The sequence below is a fragment of the Engystomops pustulosus genome, unplaced genomic scaffold, assembly GCF_040894005.1.
Source record: "Engystomops pustulosus unplaced genomic scaffold, aEngPut4.maternal MAT_SCAFFOLD_228, whole genome shotgun sequence".
Classification (NCBI taxonomy): domain Eukaryota; kingdom Metazoa; phylum Chordata; class Amphibia; order Anura; family Leptodactylidae; genus Engystomops; species Engystomops pustulosus.
The window spans coordinates 84620-104377 of NW_027285107.1; the positions used below are offsets into that span (position 1 = coordinate 84620).

The window sequence follows — 19758 nt, forward strand, 5'->3', positions numbered from 1 at the left end:
ACAGGATACAGTATACACAGGACAGGATACAGTATATACAGGACAGGATACAGTATATACAGGAGGGACAGGATACAGTATATACAGGACAGGATACAGTATATACAGGAGGGACAGGATACAGTATACACAGGACAGGATACAGTATATACAGGAGGGGACAGGATACAGTATATACAGGACAGGATACAGTATATACAGGAGGGACAGGATACAGTATATACAGGACAGGATACAGTATATACAGGAGGGACAGGATACAGTATACACAGGACAGGATACAGTATACACAGGACAGGATACAGTATATACAGGACAGGATACAGTATATACAGGAGGGACAGGATACAGTATACACAGGACAGGATACAGTATATACAGGACAGGATACAGTATATACAGGAGGGACAGGATACAGTATATACAGGACAGGATACAGTATATACAGGAGGGGACAGGATACAGTATATACAGGACAGGATACAGTATATACAGGACAGGATACAGTATATACAGGAGGGACAGGATACAGTATATACAGGACAGGATACAGTATATACAGGAGGGACAGGATACAGTATATACAGGAGGGGACAGGATACAGTATACACAGGACAGGATACAGTATATACAGGACAGGATACAGTATATACAGGAGGGACAGGATACAGTATACACAGGACAGGATACAGTATATACAGGAGGGACAGGATACAGTATATACAGGACAGGATACAGAATATACAGGAGGGGACAGGATACAGTATACACAGGACAGGATACAGTATACACAGGACAGGATACAGTATATACAGGACAGGATACATATATACAGGAGGGACAGGATACAGTATATACAGGACAGGATACAGTATATACAGGAGGGACAGGATACAGAATATACAGGAGGGGACAGGATACAGTATATACAGGACAGGATACAGTATATACAGGAGGGACAGGATACGGTATATACAGGAGGGACAGGATACAGTATACACAGGACAGGATACAGTATATACAGGAGGGGACAGGATACAGTATATACAGGACAGGATACAGTATATACAGGAGGGGACAGGATACAGTATATACAGGACAGGATACAGTATATACAGGAGGGGACAGGATACAGTATATACAGGACAGGATACAGTATATACAGGAGGACAGGATACAGTATATACAGGACAGGATACAGTATATACAGGAGGGACAGGATACAGTATATACAGGACAGGATACAGTATATACAGGACAGGATACAGTATATACAGGAGGAACAGGATACAGTATACACAGGACAGGATACAGTATATACAGGAGGACAGGATACAGTATATACAGGACAGGATACAGTATATACAGGAGGGGACAGGATACAGTATATACAGGAGGGACAGGATACAGTATATACAGGACAGGATACAGTATATACAGGAGGACAGGATACAGTATATACAGGACAGGATACAGTATATACAGGAGGGACAGGATACAGTATACACAGGACAGGATACAGTATATACAGGAGGGACAGGATACAGTATATACAGGAGGACAGGATACAGTATACACAGGACAGGATACAGTATACACAGGACAGGATACAGTATATACAGGAGGGACAGGATACAGTATATACAGGACAGGATACAGTATATACAGGAGGACAGGATACAGTATATACAGGACAGGATACAGTATACACAGGAGGGACAGGATACAGTATATACAGGAGGGACAGGATACAGTATATACAGGACAGGATACAGTATATACAGGAGGACAGGATACAGTATATACAGGACAGGATACAGTATATACAGGAGGACAGGATACAGTATATACAGGACAGGATACAGTATATACAGGAGGGACAGGATACAGTATATACAGGAGGACAGGATACAGTATATACAGGACAGGATACAGTATATACAGGAGGACAGGATACAGTATATACAGGACAGGATACAGTATATACAGGAGGGACAGGATACAGTATATACAGGACAGGATACAGTATATACAGGAGGGACAGGATACAGTATACACAGGACAGGATACAGTATATACAGGAGGGACAGGATACAGTATACACTGGAGGGACAGGATACAGTATATACAGGAGGGACAGGATACAGTATATACAGGACAGGATACAGTATATACAGGAGGACAGGATACAGTATATACAGGAGGGACAGGATACAGTATATACAGGAGGGACAGGATACAGTATATACAGGAGGAACAGGATACAGTATATACAGGACAGGATACAGTATACACAGGAGGGACAGGATACAGTATATACAGGAGGGACAGGATACAGTATATACAGGACAGGATACAGTATATAAAGGACAGGATACAGTATACACAGGAGGGACAGGATACAGTATATACAGGAGGAACAGGATACAGTATATACAGGACAGGATACAGTATACACAGGAGGGACAGGATACAGTATACACAGGACAGGATACAGTATATACAGGACAGGATACAGTATACACAGGAGGGACAGGATACAGTATATACAGGACAGGATACAGTATACACAGGAGGGACAGGATACAGTATACACAGGACAGGATACAGTATATACAGGATAGGATACAGTATACACAGGAGGGACAGGATACAGTATATACAGGATACAGTATATACAGGAGGACAGGATACAGTATATACAGGACAGGATACAGTATATACAGGACAGGATACAGTATATACAGGAGGGACAGGATACAGTATATACAGGACAGGATACAGTATACACAGGACAGGATACAGTATATACAGGACAGGATACAGTATATACAGGAGGGACAGGATACAGTATATACAGGACAGGATACAGTATATACAGGAGGGGACAGGATACAGTATATACAGGACAGGATACAGTATATACAGGACAGGATACAGTATACACAGGAGGGACAGGATACATATATACAGGACAGGATACAGTATATACAGGAGGGGACAGGATACAGTATATACAGGACAGGATACAGTATATACAGGACAGGATACAGTATACACAGGAGGGACAGGATACAGTATATACAGGACAGGATACAGTATATACAGGAGGGACAGGATACAGTATATACAGGAGGGGACAGGATACAGTATATACAGGAGGGGACAGGATACAGTATATACAGGACAGGATACAGTATATACAGGACAGGATACACAGGAGGGACAGGATACAGTATATACAGGAGGGACAGGATACAGTATACACAGGAGGGACAGGATACAGTATATACAGGACAGGATACAGTATATACAGGAGGGGACAGGATACAGTATATACAGGACAGGATACAGTATATACAGGACAGGATACAGTATACACAGGAGGGACAGGATACAGTATATACAGGACAGGATACAGTATATACAGGAGGGACAGGATACAGTATACACAGGACAGGATACAGTATATACAGGACAGGATACAGTATATACAGGACAGGATACAGTATATACAGGAGGGGACAGGATACAGTATATACAGGACAGGATACAGTATATACAGGACAGGATACAGTATACACAGGAGGGACAGGATACATATATACAGGACAGGATACAGTATATACAGGAGGACAGGATACAGTATATACAGGACAGGATACAGTATATACAGGACAGGATACAGTATATACAGGAGGGACAGGATACAGTATACACAGGACAGGATACAGTATACACAGGACAGGATACAGTATATACAGGACAGGATACAGTATATACAGGAGGGGACAGGATACAGTATATACAGGACAGGATACAGTATATACAGGAGGGGACAGGATACAGTATATACAGGACAGGATACAGTATACACAGGACAGGATACAGTATACACAGGACAGGATACAGTATATACAGGACAGGATACAGTATACACAGGAGGGACAGGATACATATATACAGGACAGGATACAGTATATACAGGAGGACAGGATACAGTATATACAGGACAGGATACAGTATATACAGGACAGGATACAGTATATACAGGACAGGATACAGTATACACAGGATACAGTATATACAGGAGGGACAGGATACAGTATATACAGGACAGGATACAGTATATACAGGAGGGACAGGATACAGTATATACAGGAGGTACAGGATACAGTATATACAGGAGGGACAGGAAACAGTATATACAGGACAGGATACAGTATACACAGGAGGGACAGGATACAGTATACACAGGACAGGATACAGAATATACAGGAGGGACAGGATACAGTATATACAGGAGGACAGGATACAGTATATACAGGAGGGACAGGATACAGTATATACAGGAGGACAGGATACAGTATATACAGGACAGGATACAGTATATACAGGACAGGATACAGTATATACAGGAGGGACAGGATACAGTATATACAGGACAGGATACAGTATACACAGGAGGGACAGGATACAGTATACACAGGACAGGATACAGTATACACAGGACAGGATACAGTATATACAGGACAGGATACAGTATATACAGGAGGGGACAGGATACAGTATATACAGGACAGGATACAGTATATACAGGACAGGATACAGTATACACAGGATACAGTATATACAGGAGGGACAGGATACAGTATATACAGGACAGGATACAGTATATACAGGAGGGACAGGATACAGTATATACAGGAGGTACAGGATACAGTATATACAGGAGGGACAGGAAACAGTATATACAGGACAGGATACAGTATACACAGGAGGGACAGGATACAGTATACACAGGACAGGATACAGAATATACAGGAGGGACAGGATACAGTATATACAGGAGGACAGGATACAGTATATACAGGAGGGACAGGATACAGTATATACAGGAGGACAGGATACAGTATATACAGGACAGGATACAGTATATACAGGACAGGATACAGTATATACAGGAGGTACAGGATACAGTATATACAGGAGGACAGGATACAGTATATACAGGACAGGATACATATATACAGGAGGGACCAGATTCCGATTTGCCCTGAGCGCTGGGGGCGGGGTAACATAAGCAGCCAATCACTGTGCTCGCTTTGGTTAGGGCGGGGCTTAGTTATTACATAAGAAGAACGTCAATAATTCGCGGGAAAACTGACGGCGGCGGAAAATGAAGGAAAGAGAAGAAGAAAACCGGGAGACACCGGGACAAGCCTGAGGAGCCGGGACACAGGTGAGAGGGGGACACCGGGGAGAGAGGGGAGAGACACCGGGACAAGCCTGAGGAGCCGGGACACAGGTGAGAGAGGGGGGAGACACAGGGGAGAGAGGGGAGAGACACCGGGACAAGCCTGAGGAGCCGGGACACAGGTGAGAGGGAGACACCGGGACAAGCCTGAGGAGCCGGGACACAGGTGAGAGGGAGACACCGGGACAAGCCTGAGGAGCCGGGACACAGGTGAGAGGGGGACACCGGGGAGAGAGGGGAGAGACACCGGGACAAGCCTGAGGAGCCGGGACACAGGTGAGAGGGAGACACCGGGGAGAGAGGGGAGAGACACCGGGACACAGGGGAGAGGGAGACACCGCGACACAGGGGAGAGGGAGACACCGGGACACAGGTGAGAGAGGGGAGAGACACCGGGACACAGGGGAGAGGGAGACACCGCGACACAGGGGAGAGGGAGACACCGGGACACAGGTGAGAGAGGGGAGAGACACCGGGACACAGGGGAGAGGGAGACACCGCGACACAGGGGAGAGGGAGACACCGGGACACAGGTGAGAGAGGGGGGAGACACCGGGACACAGGTGAGAGAGGGGAGACACCGGGACACAGGTGAGAGAGGGGGGAGACACCGGGACACAGGGGAGAGGGAGACACCGGGACACAGGTGAGAGAGGGGGGAGACACCGGGACACAGGTGAGAGAGGGGAGACACCGGGACACAGGTGAGAGAGGGGAGACACCGGGGCACAGGGGAGAGAGGGGGGAGACACCGGGACACAGGTGAGAGAGGGGGAGACACCGGGACACAGGTGAGAGAGGGGAGACACCGGGACACAGGTGAGAGAGGGGGGAGACACCGGGACACAGGGGAGAGGGAGACACCGGGACACAGGTGAGAGAGGGGGGAGACACCGGGACACAGGTGAGAGAGGGGGGAGACACCGGGACACAGGTGAGAGAGGGGGGAGACACCGGGACACAGGTGAGAGAGGGGGGAGACACCGGGACACAGGTGAGAGAGGGGAGAGACACCGGGACACAGGTGAGAGAGGGGGGAGACACCGGGACACAGGTGAGAGAGGGGGGAGACACCGGGACACAGGGGAGAGGGAGACACCGGGACACAGGTGAGAGGGAGACACCGGGACACAGGTGAGAGAGGGGGGAGACACCGGGACACAGGTGAGAGAGGGGGGAGACACCGGGACACAGGTGAGAGAGGGGGGAGACACCGGGACACAGGTGAGAGAGGGGAGAGACACCGGGACACAGGTGAGAGAGGGGGGAGACACCGGGACACAGGTGAGAGAGGGGGGAGACACCGGGACACAGGGGAGAGGGAGACACCGGGACACAGGTGAGAGGGGGAGACACCGGGACACAGGGGAGAGGGAGACACCGGGACACAGGGGAGAGGGAGACACCGGGACACAGGGGAGAGGGAGACACCGGGACCCAGGTGAGAGAGGGGGAGACACCGCGACACAGGGGAGAGGGAGACACCGCGACACAGGGGAGAGGGAGACACCTCGACACAGGGGAGAGGGAGACACCGGGACACAGGGGAGAGGGAGACACCGGGACACAGGTGAGGGAGACACCGGGGAGAGAGGGGAGAGACACCGGGACAAGCCTGAGGAGCCGGGACACAGGTGAGAGGGAGACACCGGGGAGAGAGGGGAGAGACACCGCGACACAGGGGAGAGGGAGACACCGCGACACAGGGGAGAGGGAGACACCGGGACACAGGGGAGAGGGAGACACCGGGGAGAGAGGGGAGAGACACCGGGACACAGGGGAGAGGGGGACACCGGGGAGAGAGGTGAGAGACACCGGGACAAGCCTGAGGAGCCGGGACACAGGTGAGAGGGAGACACCGGGGAGAGAGGGGAGAGACACCGGGACAAGCCTGAGGAGCCGGGACACAGGTGAGAGGGAGACACCGGGGAGAGAGGGGAGAGACACCGGGACAAGCCTGAGGAGCCGGGACACAGGTGAGAGGGGGACACCGGGACACAGGTGAGAGGGAGACACCGGGACACAGGTGAGAGGGAGACACCGGGACACAGGTGAGAGGGAGACACCGGGGAGAGAGGGGAGAGACACCGGGACAAGCCTGAGGAGCCGGGACACAGGTGAGAGAGGGGGGAGACACAGGGGAGAGAGGGGAGAGACACCGGGACAAGCCTGAGGAGCCGGGACACAGGTGAGAGGGAGACACCGGGACACAGGTGAGAGGGGGACACCGGGACACAGGTGAGAGGGAGACACCGGGGAGAGAGGGGGAGACACAGGAACACAGGTGAGAGAGGGGGGACACAGGTGAGAGGGAGACACCGGGACACAGGTGAGAGGGAGACACCGGGGAGAGAGGGGAGAGACACCGGGACAAGCCTGAGGAGCCGGGACACAGGTGAGAGAGGGGGGAGACACCGGGACAAGCCTGAGGAGCCGGGACACAGGGGAGAGGGAGACACCGGGACACAGGTGAGAGGGAGACACCGGGGAGAGAGGGGAGAGACACCGGGACAAGCCTGAGGAGCCGGGACACAGGTGAGAGGGAGACACCGGGGAGAGAGGGGAGAGACACCGGGACACAGGGGAGAGGGAGACACCGGGGAGAGAGGGGAGAGGGAGACACCGGGACACAGGGGAGAGGGAGACACCGGGGAGAGAGGGGAGAGACACCGGGACACAGGTGAGAGGGAGACACCGGGGAGAGAGGGGAGAGACACCGGGACACAGGTGAGAGGGGGACACCGGGGAGAGAGGGGAGAGACACCGGGACAAGCCTGAGGAGCCGGGACACAGGTGAGAGGGAGACACCGGGGAGAGAGGGGACAGACACCGGGACAAGCCTGAGGAGCCGGGACACAGGTGAGAGAGGGGGGAGACACAGGGGAGAGAGGGGAGAGACACCGGGACAAGCCTGAGGAGCCGGGACACAGGTGAGAGGGGGACACCGGGACACAGGTGAGAGGGAGACACCGGGACACAGGTGAGAGGGAGACACCGGGGAGAGAGGGGAGAGACACCGGGACAAGCCTGAGGAGCCGGGACACAGGTGAGAGAGGGGGGAGACACAGGGGAGAGAGGGGAGAGACACCGGGACAAGCCTGAGGAGCCGGGACACAGGTGAGAGGGAGACACCGGGACACAGGTGAGAGGGGGACACCGGGACACAGGTGAGAGGGAGACACCGGGGAGAGAGGGGGAGACACAGGAACACAGGTGAGAGAGGGGGGACACAGGTGAGAGGGAGACACCGGGACACAGGTGAGAGGGAGACACCGGGGAGAGAGGGGAGAGACACCGGGACAAGCCTGAGGAGCCGGGGACACAGGTGAGAGGGAGACACCGGGACAAGCCTGAGGAGCCGGGACACAGGTGAGAGGGAGACACCGGGACAAGCCTGAGGAGCCGGGACACAGGTGAGAGGGGGACACCGGGGAGAGAGGGGAGAGACACCGGGACAAGCCTGAGGAGCCGGGACACAGGTGAGAGGGAGACACCGGGGAGAGAGGGGAGAGACACCGGGACAAGCCTGAGGAGCCGGGACACAGGTGAGAGGGAGACACCGGGGAGAGAGGGGAGAGACACCGGGACACAGGGGAGAGGGAGACACCGCGACACAGGGGAGAGGGAGACACCGGGACACAGGGGAGAGAGGGAGAGAGAGACACCGGGACACAGGGGAGAGAGGGGAGACACCGGGACACAGGTGAGAGAGGGGAGACACAGGGGAGAGAGGGGAGACACCGGGACACAGGTGAGAGAGGGGAGACACCGGGACACAGGTGAGAGAGGGGAGACACCGGGACACAGGTGAGAGAGGGGAGACACCGGGACACAGGTGAGAGAGGGGGGACACAGGTGAGAGGGAGACACCGGGACACAGGTGAGAGGGAGACACCGGGGAGAGAGGGGAGAGACACCGGGACAAGCCTGAGGAGCCGGGACACAGGTGAGAGAGGGGAGAGACACCGGGACAAGCCTGAGGAGCCGGGACACAGGTGAGAGGGAGACACCGGGACAAGCCTGAGGAGCCGGGACACAGGTGAGAGGGAGACACCGGGACAAGCCTGAGGAGCCGGGACACAGGTGAGAGGGGGACACCGGGGAGAGAGGGGAGAGACACCGGGACAAGCCTGAGGAGCCGGGACACAGGTGAGAGGGAGACACCGGGGAGAGAGGGGAGAGACACCGGGACAAGCCTGAGGAGCCGGGACACAGGTGAGAGGGAGACACCGGGGAGAGAGGGGAGAGACACCGGGACACAGGGGAGAGGGAGACACCGCGACACAGGGGAGAGGGAGACACCGGGACACAGGGGAGAGAGGGAGAGAGAGACACCGGGACACAGGGGAGAGAGGGGAGACACCGGGACACAGGTGAGAGAGGGGAGACACAGGGGAGAGAGGGGAGACACCGGGACACAGGTGAGAGAGGGGAGACACCGGGACACAGGTGAGAGAGGGGAGACACCGGGACACAGGTGAGAGAGGGGAGACACCGGGACACAGGTGAGAGAGGGGGGACACAGGTGAGAGGGAGACACCGGGACACAGGTGAGAGGGAGACACCGGGGAGAGAGGGGAGAGACACCGGGACAAGCCTGAGGAGCCGGGACACAGGTGAGAGAGGGGAGAGACACCGGGACAAGCCTGAGGAGCCGGGACACAGGTGAGAGGGAGACACCGGGACAAGCCTGAGGAGCCGGGACACAGGTGAGAGGGAGACACCGGGACAAGCCTGAGGAGCCGGGACACAGGTGAGAGGGGGACACCGGGGAGAGAGGGGAGAGACACCGGGACAAGCCTGAGGAGCCGGGACACAGGTGAGAGGGAGACACCGGGGAGAGAGGGGAGAGACACCGGGACAAGCCTGAGGAGCCGGGACACAGGTGAGAGGGAGACACCGGGGAGAGAGGGGAGAGACACCGGGACACAGGGGAGAGGGAGACACCGCGACACAGGGGAGAGGGAGACACCGGGACACAGGGGAGAGAGGGAGAGAGAGACACCGGGACACAGGGGAGAGAGGGTAGACACCGGGACACAGGTGAGAGAGGGGAGACACAGGGGAGAGAGGGGAGACACCGGGACACAGGGGAGAGAGGGGAGACACCGGGACACAGGTGAGAGAGGGGAGACACCGGGACACAGGTGAGAGAGGGGAGACACCGGGACACAGGTGAGAGAGGGGGGAGACACCGGGACACAGGTGAGAGAGGGGAGACACCGGGACACAGGTGAGAGAGGGGAGACACCGGGACACAGGGGAGAGGGGGGGGGGAGACACCGGGACACAGGGGAGAGGGAGACACCGGGACACAGGGGAGAGGGAGACACCGGGACACAGGGGAGAGGGAGACACCGGGACACAGGGGAGAGGGAGACACCGGGACACAGGGGAGAGGGAGACACCGGGACACAGGGGAGAGGGAGACACCGGGACACAGGGGAGAGGGAGACACCGGGACACAGGGGAGAGGGAGACACCGGGACACAGGGGAGAGGGGGACACCGGGACACAGGGGAGAGGGAGACACCGGGACACAGGGGAGAGGGGGACACCGGGACACAGGGGAGAGGGGGACACCGGGACACAGGTGAGAGGGAGACACCGGGGAGAGAGGGGAGAGACACCGGGACACAGGTGAGAGGGGGACACCGGGGAGAGAGGGGAGAGACACCGGGACAAGCCTGAGGAGCCGGGACACAGGTGAGAGGGAGACACCGGGGAGAGAGGGGAGAGACACCGGGACAAGCCTGAGGAGCCGGGACACAGGTGAGAGAGGGGGGAGACACAGGGGAGAGAGGGGAGAGACACCGGGACAAGCCTGAGGAGCCGGGACACAGGTGAGAGGGGGACACCGGGACACAGGTGAGAGGGAGACACCGGGACACAGGTGAGAGGGAGACACCGGGGAGAGAGGGGAGAGACACCGGGACAAGCCTGAGGAGCCGGGACACAGGTGAGAGAGGGGGGAGACACAGGGGAGAGAGGGGAGAGACACCGGGACAAGCCTGAGGAGCCGGGACACAGGTGAGAGGGAGACACCGGGACAAGCCTGAGGAGCCGGGACACAGGTGAGAGGGGGACACCGGGGAGAGAGGGGAGAGACACCGGGACAAGCCTGAGGAGCCGGGACACAGGTGAGAGGGAGACACCGGGGAGAGAGGGGAGAGACACCGGGACAAGCCTGAGGAGCCGGGACACAGGTGAGAGGGAGACACCGGGGAGAGAGGGGAGAGACACCGGGACACAGGGGAGAGGGAGACACCGCGACACAGGGGAGAGGGAGACACCGGGACACAGGGGAGAGAGGGAGAGAGAGACACCGGAACACAGGGGAGAGAGGGGAGACACCGGGACACAGGTGAGAGAGGGGAGACACAGGGGAGAGAGGGGAGACACAGGGGAGAGAGGGGAGACACCGGGACACAGGTGAGAGAGGGGAGACACCGGGACACAGGTGAGAGAGGGGAGACACCGGGACACAGGTGAGAGAGGGGAGACACCGGGACACAGGTGAGAGAGGGGGGAGACACCGGGACACAGGTGAGAGAGGGGAGACACCGGGACACAGGTGAGAGAGGGGAGACACCGGGACACAGGGGAGAGGGGGGGGGGAGACACCGGGACACAGGGGGGGGGGAGACACCGGGACACAGGGGAGAGGGAGACACCGGGACACAGGGGAGAGGGAGACACCGGGACACAGGGGAGAGGGAGACACCGGGACACAGGGGAGAGGGAGACACCGGGACACAGGGGAGAGGGAGACACCGGGACACAGGGGAGAGGGAGACACCGGGACACAGGGGAGAGGGAGACACCGGGACACAGGGGAGAGGGAGACACCGGGACACAGGGGAGAGGGGGACACCGGGGAGAGAGGGGAGAGACACCGGGACACAGGTGAGAGGGAGACACCGGGGAGAGAGGGGAGAGACACCGGGACACAGGTGAGAGGGGGACACCGGGGAGAGAGGGGAGAGACACCGGGACAAGCCTGAGGAGCCGGGACACAGGTGAGAGGGAGACACCGGGGAGAGAGGGGAGAGACACCGGGACAAGCCTGAGGAGCCGGGACACAGGTGAGAGAGGGGGGAGACACAGGGGAGAGAGGGAGAGACACCGGGACAAGCCTGAGGAGCCGGGACACAGGTGAGAGGGGGACACCGGGACACAGGTGAGAGGGAGACACCGGGACACAGGTGAGAGGGAGACACCGGGGAGAGAGGGGAGAGACACCGGGACAAGCCTGAGGAGCCGGGACACAGGTGAGAGAGGGGGGAGACACAGGGGAGAGAGGGGAGAGACACCGGGACAAGCCTGAGGAGCCGGGACACAGGTGAGAGGGAGACACCGGGACAAGCCTGAGGAGCCGGGACACAGGTGAGAGGGGGACACCGGGGAGAGAGGGGAGAGACACCGGGACAAGCCTGAGGAGCCGGGACACAGGTGAGAGGGAGACACCGGGGAGAGAGGGGAGAGACACCGGGACAAGCCTGAGGAGCCGGGACACAGGTGAGAGAGGGGGGAGACACAGGGGAGAGAGGGGAGAGACACCGGGACAAGCCTGAGGAGCCGGGACACAGGTGAGAGGGAGACACCGGGACAAGCCTGAGGAGCCGGGACACAGGTGAGAGGGGGACACCGGGACACAGGTGAGAGGGAGACACCGGGACACAGGTGAGAGGGAGACACCGGGGAGAGAGGGGAGAGACACCGGGACAAGCCTGAGGAGCCGGGACACAGGTGAGAGAGGGGGGAGACACAGGGGAGAGAGGGGAGAGACACCGGGACAAGCCTGAGGAGCCGGGACACAGGTGAGAGGGAGACACCGGGACAAGCCTGAGGAGCCGGGACACAGGTGAGAGGGGGACACCGGGGAGAGAGGGGAGAGACACCGGGACAAGCCTGAGGAGCCGGGACACAGGTGAGAGGGAGACACCGGGGAGAGAGGGGAGAGACACCGGGACAAGCCTGAGGAGCCGGGACACAGGTGAGAGAGGGGGGAGACACAGGGGAGAGAGGGGAGAGACACCGGGACAAGCCTGAGGAGCCGGGACACAGGTGAGAGGGAGACACCGGGACAAGCCTGAGGAGCCGGGACACAGGTGAGAGGGGGACACCGGGGAGAGAGGGGAGAGACACCGGGACAAGCCTGAGGAGCCGGGACACAGGTGAGAGGGAGACACCGGGGAGAGAGGGGAGAGACACCGGGACAAGCCTGAGGAGCTGGGACACAGGTGAGAGAGGGGGGAGACACAGGGGAGAGAGGGGAGAGACACCGGGACAAGCCTGAGGAGCCGGGACACAGGTGAGAGGGAGACACCGGGACAAGCCTGAGGAGCTGGGACACAGGTGAGAGGGGGACACCGGGGGGAGAGACACCGGGACAAGCCTGAGGAGCCGGGACACAGGTGAGAGGGGGACACCAGGGAGAGAGGGGAGAGACACCGGGACAAGCCTGAGGAGCCGGGACACAGGTGAGAGAGGGGGGAGACACAGGGGAGAGAGGGGAGAGACACCGGGACAAGCCTGAGGAGCCGGGACACAGGTGAGAGGGAGACACCGGGACAAGCCTGAGGAGCCGGGACACAGGTGAGAGGGAGACACCGGGGAGAGAGGGGAGAGACACCGGGACAAGCCTGAGGAGCCGGGACACAGGTGAGAGGGAGACACCGGGACACAGGTGAGAGGGAGACACCGGGGAGAGAGGGGAGAGACACCGGGACAAGCCTGAGGAGCCGGGACACAGGTGAGAGGGAGACACCGGGGAGAGAGGGGAGAGACACCGGGACAAGCCTGAGGAGCCGGGACACAGGTGAGAGGGAGACACCGGGGAGAGAGGGGAGAGACACCGGGACAAGCCTGAGGAGCCGGGACACAGGTGAGAGGGAGACACCGGGGAGAGAGGGGAGAGACACCGGGACAAGCCTGAGGAGCCGGGACACAGGTGAGAGGGTGACACCGGGGAGAGAGGTGAGAGACACCGGGACAAGCCTGAGGAGCCGGGACACAGGTGAGAGGGGGACACAGGTGAGAGAGGGGGGAGACACCGGGACACAGGTGAGAGGGAGACACCGGGACACAGGGGAGATGGAGACACCGGGACACAGGGGAGAGGGAGACACCGGGACAAGCCTGAGGAGCCGGGACACAGGGGAGAGGGAGACACCGGGACACAGGTGAGAGAGGGAGACACCGGGACCCAGGGGAGAGAGGGGGAGACACCGGGACCCAGGTGAGAGAGGGAGACACCGGGACCCAGGGGAGAGAGGGGGAGACACCGGGACACAGGTGAGAGAGGGGGGAGACACCGGGACACAGGTGAGAGAGGGGGGAGACACCGGGACACAGGTGAGAGAGGGGGGAGACACCGGGACACAGGTGAGAGGGGGGAGACACCGGGACACAGGTGAGAGAGGGGAGACACCGGGACACAGGGGAGAGAGAGAGGGGAGACACCGGGACACAGGTGAGAGAGGGGAGACACCGGGACACGGGTGAGAGAGGGGAGACACCGGGACACAGGGGAGAGAGGGGGGAGACACCGGGACACAGGTGAGAGGGAGACACCGGGACACAGGGGAGAGAGGGGAGACACCGGGACACAGGGGAGAGAGGGGAGACACCGGGACACAGGGGAGAGAGGGGAGACACCGGGACACAGGGGAGAGAGGGGAGACACCGGGACTTAGGGGAGAGAGGGGAGACACCGGGACACAGGGGAGAGGGAGACACCGGGACACAGGGGAGAGGGAGACACCGGGACACAGGTGAGAGGGGAGACACCGGGACACAGGGGAGACACCGGGACACAGGGGAGAGAGGGGAGACACCGGGACACAGGTGAGAGAGGGGAGACACCGGGACACAGGTGAGAGAGGGGGGAGACACCGGGGCACAGGGGAGAGAGGGGGGAGACACCGGGACACAGGGGAGAGAGGGGGAGACACCGGGACACAGGTGAGAGAGGGGGGAGACACCGGGACACAGGTGAGAGAGGGGGGAGACACCGGGACACAGGTGAGAGAGGGGGGAGACACCGGGACACAGGTGAGAGAGGGGGGAGACACCGGGACACAGGTGAGAGAGGGGGGAGACACCGGGACACAGGTGAGAGAGGGGGGAGACACCGGGACACAGGGGAGAGGGAGACACCGGGACACAGGTGAGGGGGGGGGGGGAGAGAGGGGGAGACACCGGGACACAGGTGAGAGAGGGGAGACACCGGGACACAGGTGAGAGAGGGGGGAGACACCGGGACACAGGTGAGAGAGGGGGGAGACACCGGGACACAGGTGAGAGAGGGGGGAGACACCGGGACACAGGTGAGAGAGGGGGGAGACACCGGGACACAGGTGAGAGAGGGGAGAGACACCGGGACACAGGTGAGAGAGGGGAGACACCGGGACACAGGTGAGAGAGGGAGGGGAGACACCGGGACACAGGTGAGAGAGGGGGGAGACATCGGGACACAGGTGAGAGAGGGGAGACACGGGGACACAGGTGAGAGAGGGGGGAGACATCGGGACACAGGTGAGAGAGGGAGAGAGAGACACCGGGACACAGGTGAGAGAGGGGGGAGACACCGGGACACAGGTGAGAGAGGGGGGAGACACCGGGACACAGGTGAGAGAGGGGGGAGACACCGGGACACAGGTGAGAGAGGGGGGAGACATCGGGACACAGGTGAGAGAGGGGAGACATCGGGACACAGGTGAGAGAGGGAGAGAGAGACACCGGGACACAGGTGAGAGAGGGGGGAGACACCGGGACACAGGTGAGAGAGGGGGGAGACACCGGGACACAGGTGAGAGAGGGAGAGAGAGACACCGGGACACAGGGGAGAGAGGGGAGACACCGGGACACAGGTGAGAGAGGGGAGACACAGGGGAGAGAGGGGAGACACCGGGACACAGGTGAGAGAGGGGAGACACCGGGACACAGGTGAGAGAGGGGAGACACCGGGACACAGGTGAGAGAGGGGAGACACCGGGACACAGGTGAGAGAGGGGGGAGACACCGGGACACAGGTGAGAGAGGGGGGAGACACCGGGACACAGGTGAGAGAGGGGGGAGACACCGGGACACAGGTGAGAGAGGGGAGACACCGGGACACAGGTGAGAGAGGGGAGACACCGGGACACAGGTGAGAGAGGGGAGACACCGGGACACAGGTGAGAGAGGGGAGACACCGGGACACAGGTGAGAGAGGGGGGAGACACCGGGACACAGGTGAGAGAGGGGGGAGACACCGGGACACAGGTGAGAGAGGGGGGAGACACCGGGACACAGGTGAGAGAGGGGGGAGACACCGGGACACAGGTGAGAGAGGGGGGAGACACCGGGACACAGGTGAGAGAGGGGGGAGACACCGGGACACAGGTGAGAGAGGGAGAGAGAGACACCGGGACACAGGTGGGAGAGAGAGACACCGGGACACAGGTGGGAGAGAGAGACACCGGGACACAGGTGAGAGAGGGGGGAGACACCGGGACACAGGTGAGAGAGGGGGGAGACACCGGGACACAGGTGAGAGAGGGGGGAGACACCGGGACACAGGTGAGAGAGGGGGGAGACACCGGGACACAGGTGAGAGAGGGGAGACACCGGGACACAGGTGAGAGAGGGGAGACACCGGGACACAGGTGAGAGAGGGGGGAGACACCGGGACACAGGTGAGAGAGGGGGGAGACACCGGGACACAGGTGAGAGAGGGGGGAGACACCGGGACACAGGTGAGAGGGAGACACCGGGACCCAGGGGAGAGGGAGACACCGGGACCCAGGGGAGAGGGAGACACCGGGACCCAGGGGAGAGGGAGACACCGGGACCCAGGGGAGAGGGAGACACCGGGACACAGGTGAGAGAGGGGGGAGACACCGGGACACAGGTGAGAGAGGGGGGAGACACCGGGACACAGGTGAGAGAGGGGAGACACCGGGACACAGGTGAGAGAGGGGAGACACCGGGACACAGGTGAGAGAGGGGAGACACCGGGACACAGGTGAGAGAGGGGGGAGACACCGGGACACAGGTGAGAGAGGGGGAGACACCGGGACACAGGTGAGAGAGGGGGGAGACACCGGGACCCAGGGGAGAGGGAGACACCGGGACCCAGGGGAGAGGGAGACACCGGGACACAGGTGAGAGAGAGACACCGGGACACAGGTGAGAGAGGGGGGGGAGAGAGGGGGAGACACCGGGACCCAGGTGAGAGAGGGGGAGACACCGGGACCCAGGTGAGAGAGAGACACCGGGACACAGGGGAGAGAGGGGGGGGGGAGAGAGGGGGAGACACCGGGACCCAGGTGAGAGAGGGGAGAGAGAGACACCGGGACCCAGGTGAGAGAGGGGAGAGAGAGACACCGGGACCCAGGTGAGAGAGGGGAGAGAGAGACACCGGGACACAGGTGAGAGAGGGGGGAGACACCGGGACACAGGTGAGAGAGGGAGGAGACACCGGGACACAGGTGAGAGAGAGACACCGGGACACGGGTGAGAGAGGGGAGACACCGGGACACAGGTGAGAGAGGGGAGAGAGAGACACCGGGACACAGGTGAGAGAGGGGAGAGAGAGACAACGGGACACAGGTGAGAGAGGGGGAGACACCGGGACCCAGGTGAGAGAGGGGGGAGACACCGGGACCCAGGTGAGAGAGGGGGGAGACACCGGGACCCAGGTGAGAGAGGGGGGAGACACCGGGACACAGGTGAGAGAGGGGAGACACCGGGACACAGGTGAGAGAGACACCGGGACACAGGTGAGAGAGGGGAGACACCGGGACACAGGTGAGAGAGGGGAGACACCGGGACACAGGTGAGAGAGAGACGCCGGGACACAGGTGAGAGAGAGACGCTGGGACACAGGTGAGAGGGGGGAGACACCGGGACACAGGTGAGAGGGGGGAGACACCGGGACACAGGTGAGAGGGGGGAGACACCGGGACACAGGTGAGAGAGGGGGGAGACACCGGGACACAGGTGAGAGAGAGGGGAGACATCGGGACACAGGTGAGAGAGGGAGAGAGAGACACCGGGACACAGGTGGGAGAGAGAGACACCGGGACACAGGTGAGAGAGGGGGGAGACACCGGGACACAGGTGAGAGAGGGGGGAGACACCGGGACACAGGTGAGAGAGGGGGGAGACACCGGGACACAGGTGAGAGAGGGGGGAGACACCGGGACACAGGTGAGAGAGGGGAGACACCGGGACACAGGTGAGAGGGGGGAGACACCGGGACACAGGTGAGAGAGGGGGGAGACACCGGGACACAGGTGAGAGAGGGGGGAGACACCGGGACACAGGTGAGAGAGGGGGGAGACACCGGGACACAGGTGAGAGGGAGACACCGGGACCCAGGGGAGAGGGAGACACCGGGACACAGGTGAGAGAGAGACACCGGGACACAGGTGAGAGAGGGGGGGGAGAGAGGGGGAGACACCGGGACCCAGGTGAGAGAGGGGGAGACACCGGGACCCAGGTGAGAGAGAGACACCGGGACACAGGGGAGAGAGGGGGGGGGGAGAGAGGGGGAGACACCGGGACCCAGGTGAGAGAGGGGAGAGAGAGACACCGGGACCCAGGTGAGAGAGGGGAGAGAGAGACACCGGGACCCAGGTGAGAGAGGGGAGAGAGAGACACCGGGACCCAGGTGAGAGAGGGGAGAGAGAGACACCGGGACACAGGTGAGAGAGGGGGGAGACACCGGGACACAGGTGAGAGAGAGACACCGGGACACGGGTGAGAGAGGGGAGACACCGGGACACAGGTGAGAGAGGGGAGAGAGAGACACCGGGACACAGGTGAGAGAGGGGAGAGAGAGACATCGGGACACAGGTGAGAGAGGGAGAGAGAGACAACGGGACACAGGTGAGAGAGGGGGAGACACCGGGACCCAGGTGAGAGAGGGGGGAGACACCGGGACCCAGGTGAGAGAGGGGGGAGACACCGGGACCCAGGTGAGATAGGGGGGAGACACCGGGACCCAGGTGAGAGAGGGGAGACACCGGGACACAGGTGAGAGAGGGGGGAGACACCGGGACACAGGAGAGAGACGCCGGGACACAGGTGAGAGAGGGGAGACACCGGGACACAGGTGAGAGAGAGACGCCGGGACACAGGTGAGAGAGGGGAGAGAGAGACGCCGGGACACAGGTGAGAGGGGGGAGACACCGGGACACAGGTGAGAGGGGGGAGACACCGGGACACAGGTGAGAGGGGGGAGACACCGGGACACAGGTGAGAGGGGGGAGACACCGGGACACAGGTGAGAGAGAGACACCGGGACACAGGTGAGAGAGGGGGTGGGGGGAGAGGGGGAGACACCGGGACCCAGGTGAGAGAGGGGAGAGAGAGACACCGGGACCCAGGTGAGAGAGGGGAGAGAGAGACAACGGGACACAGGTGAGAGAGGGGGGAGACACCGGGACACAGGTGAGAGAGGGGAGACACCGGGACACAGGTGAGAGAGGGGGGAGACACCGGGACACAGG

At 60.0% G+C, this 19758-nt stretch overlaps 1 protein-coding gene across 1 annotated transcript in view; it reads left to right on the top strand.

Annotated features, from left to right (window-relative positions):
- The first annotated feature begins 5132 nt into the window (after window positions 1-5132).
- PHF19 (PHD finger protein 19) overlaps window positions 5133-19758 on the top strand; it is a 67237-nt gene continuing 52611 nt past the window's right edge. The window contains exon 1 of the mRNA XM_072132100.1: window positions 5133-5242. The gene's annotated coding sequence lies outside the window, so the exon portion shown is untranslated. The remainder of the gene's footprint in view (window positions 5243-19758) is intronic.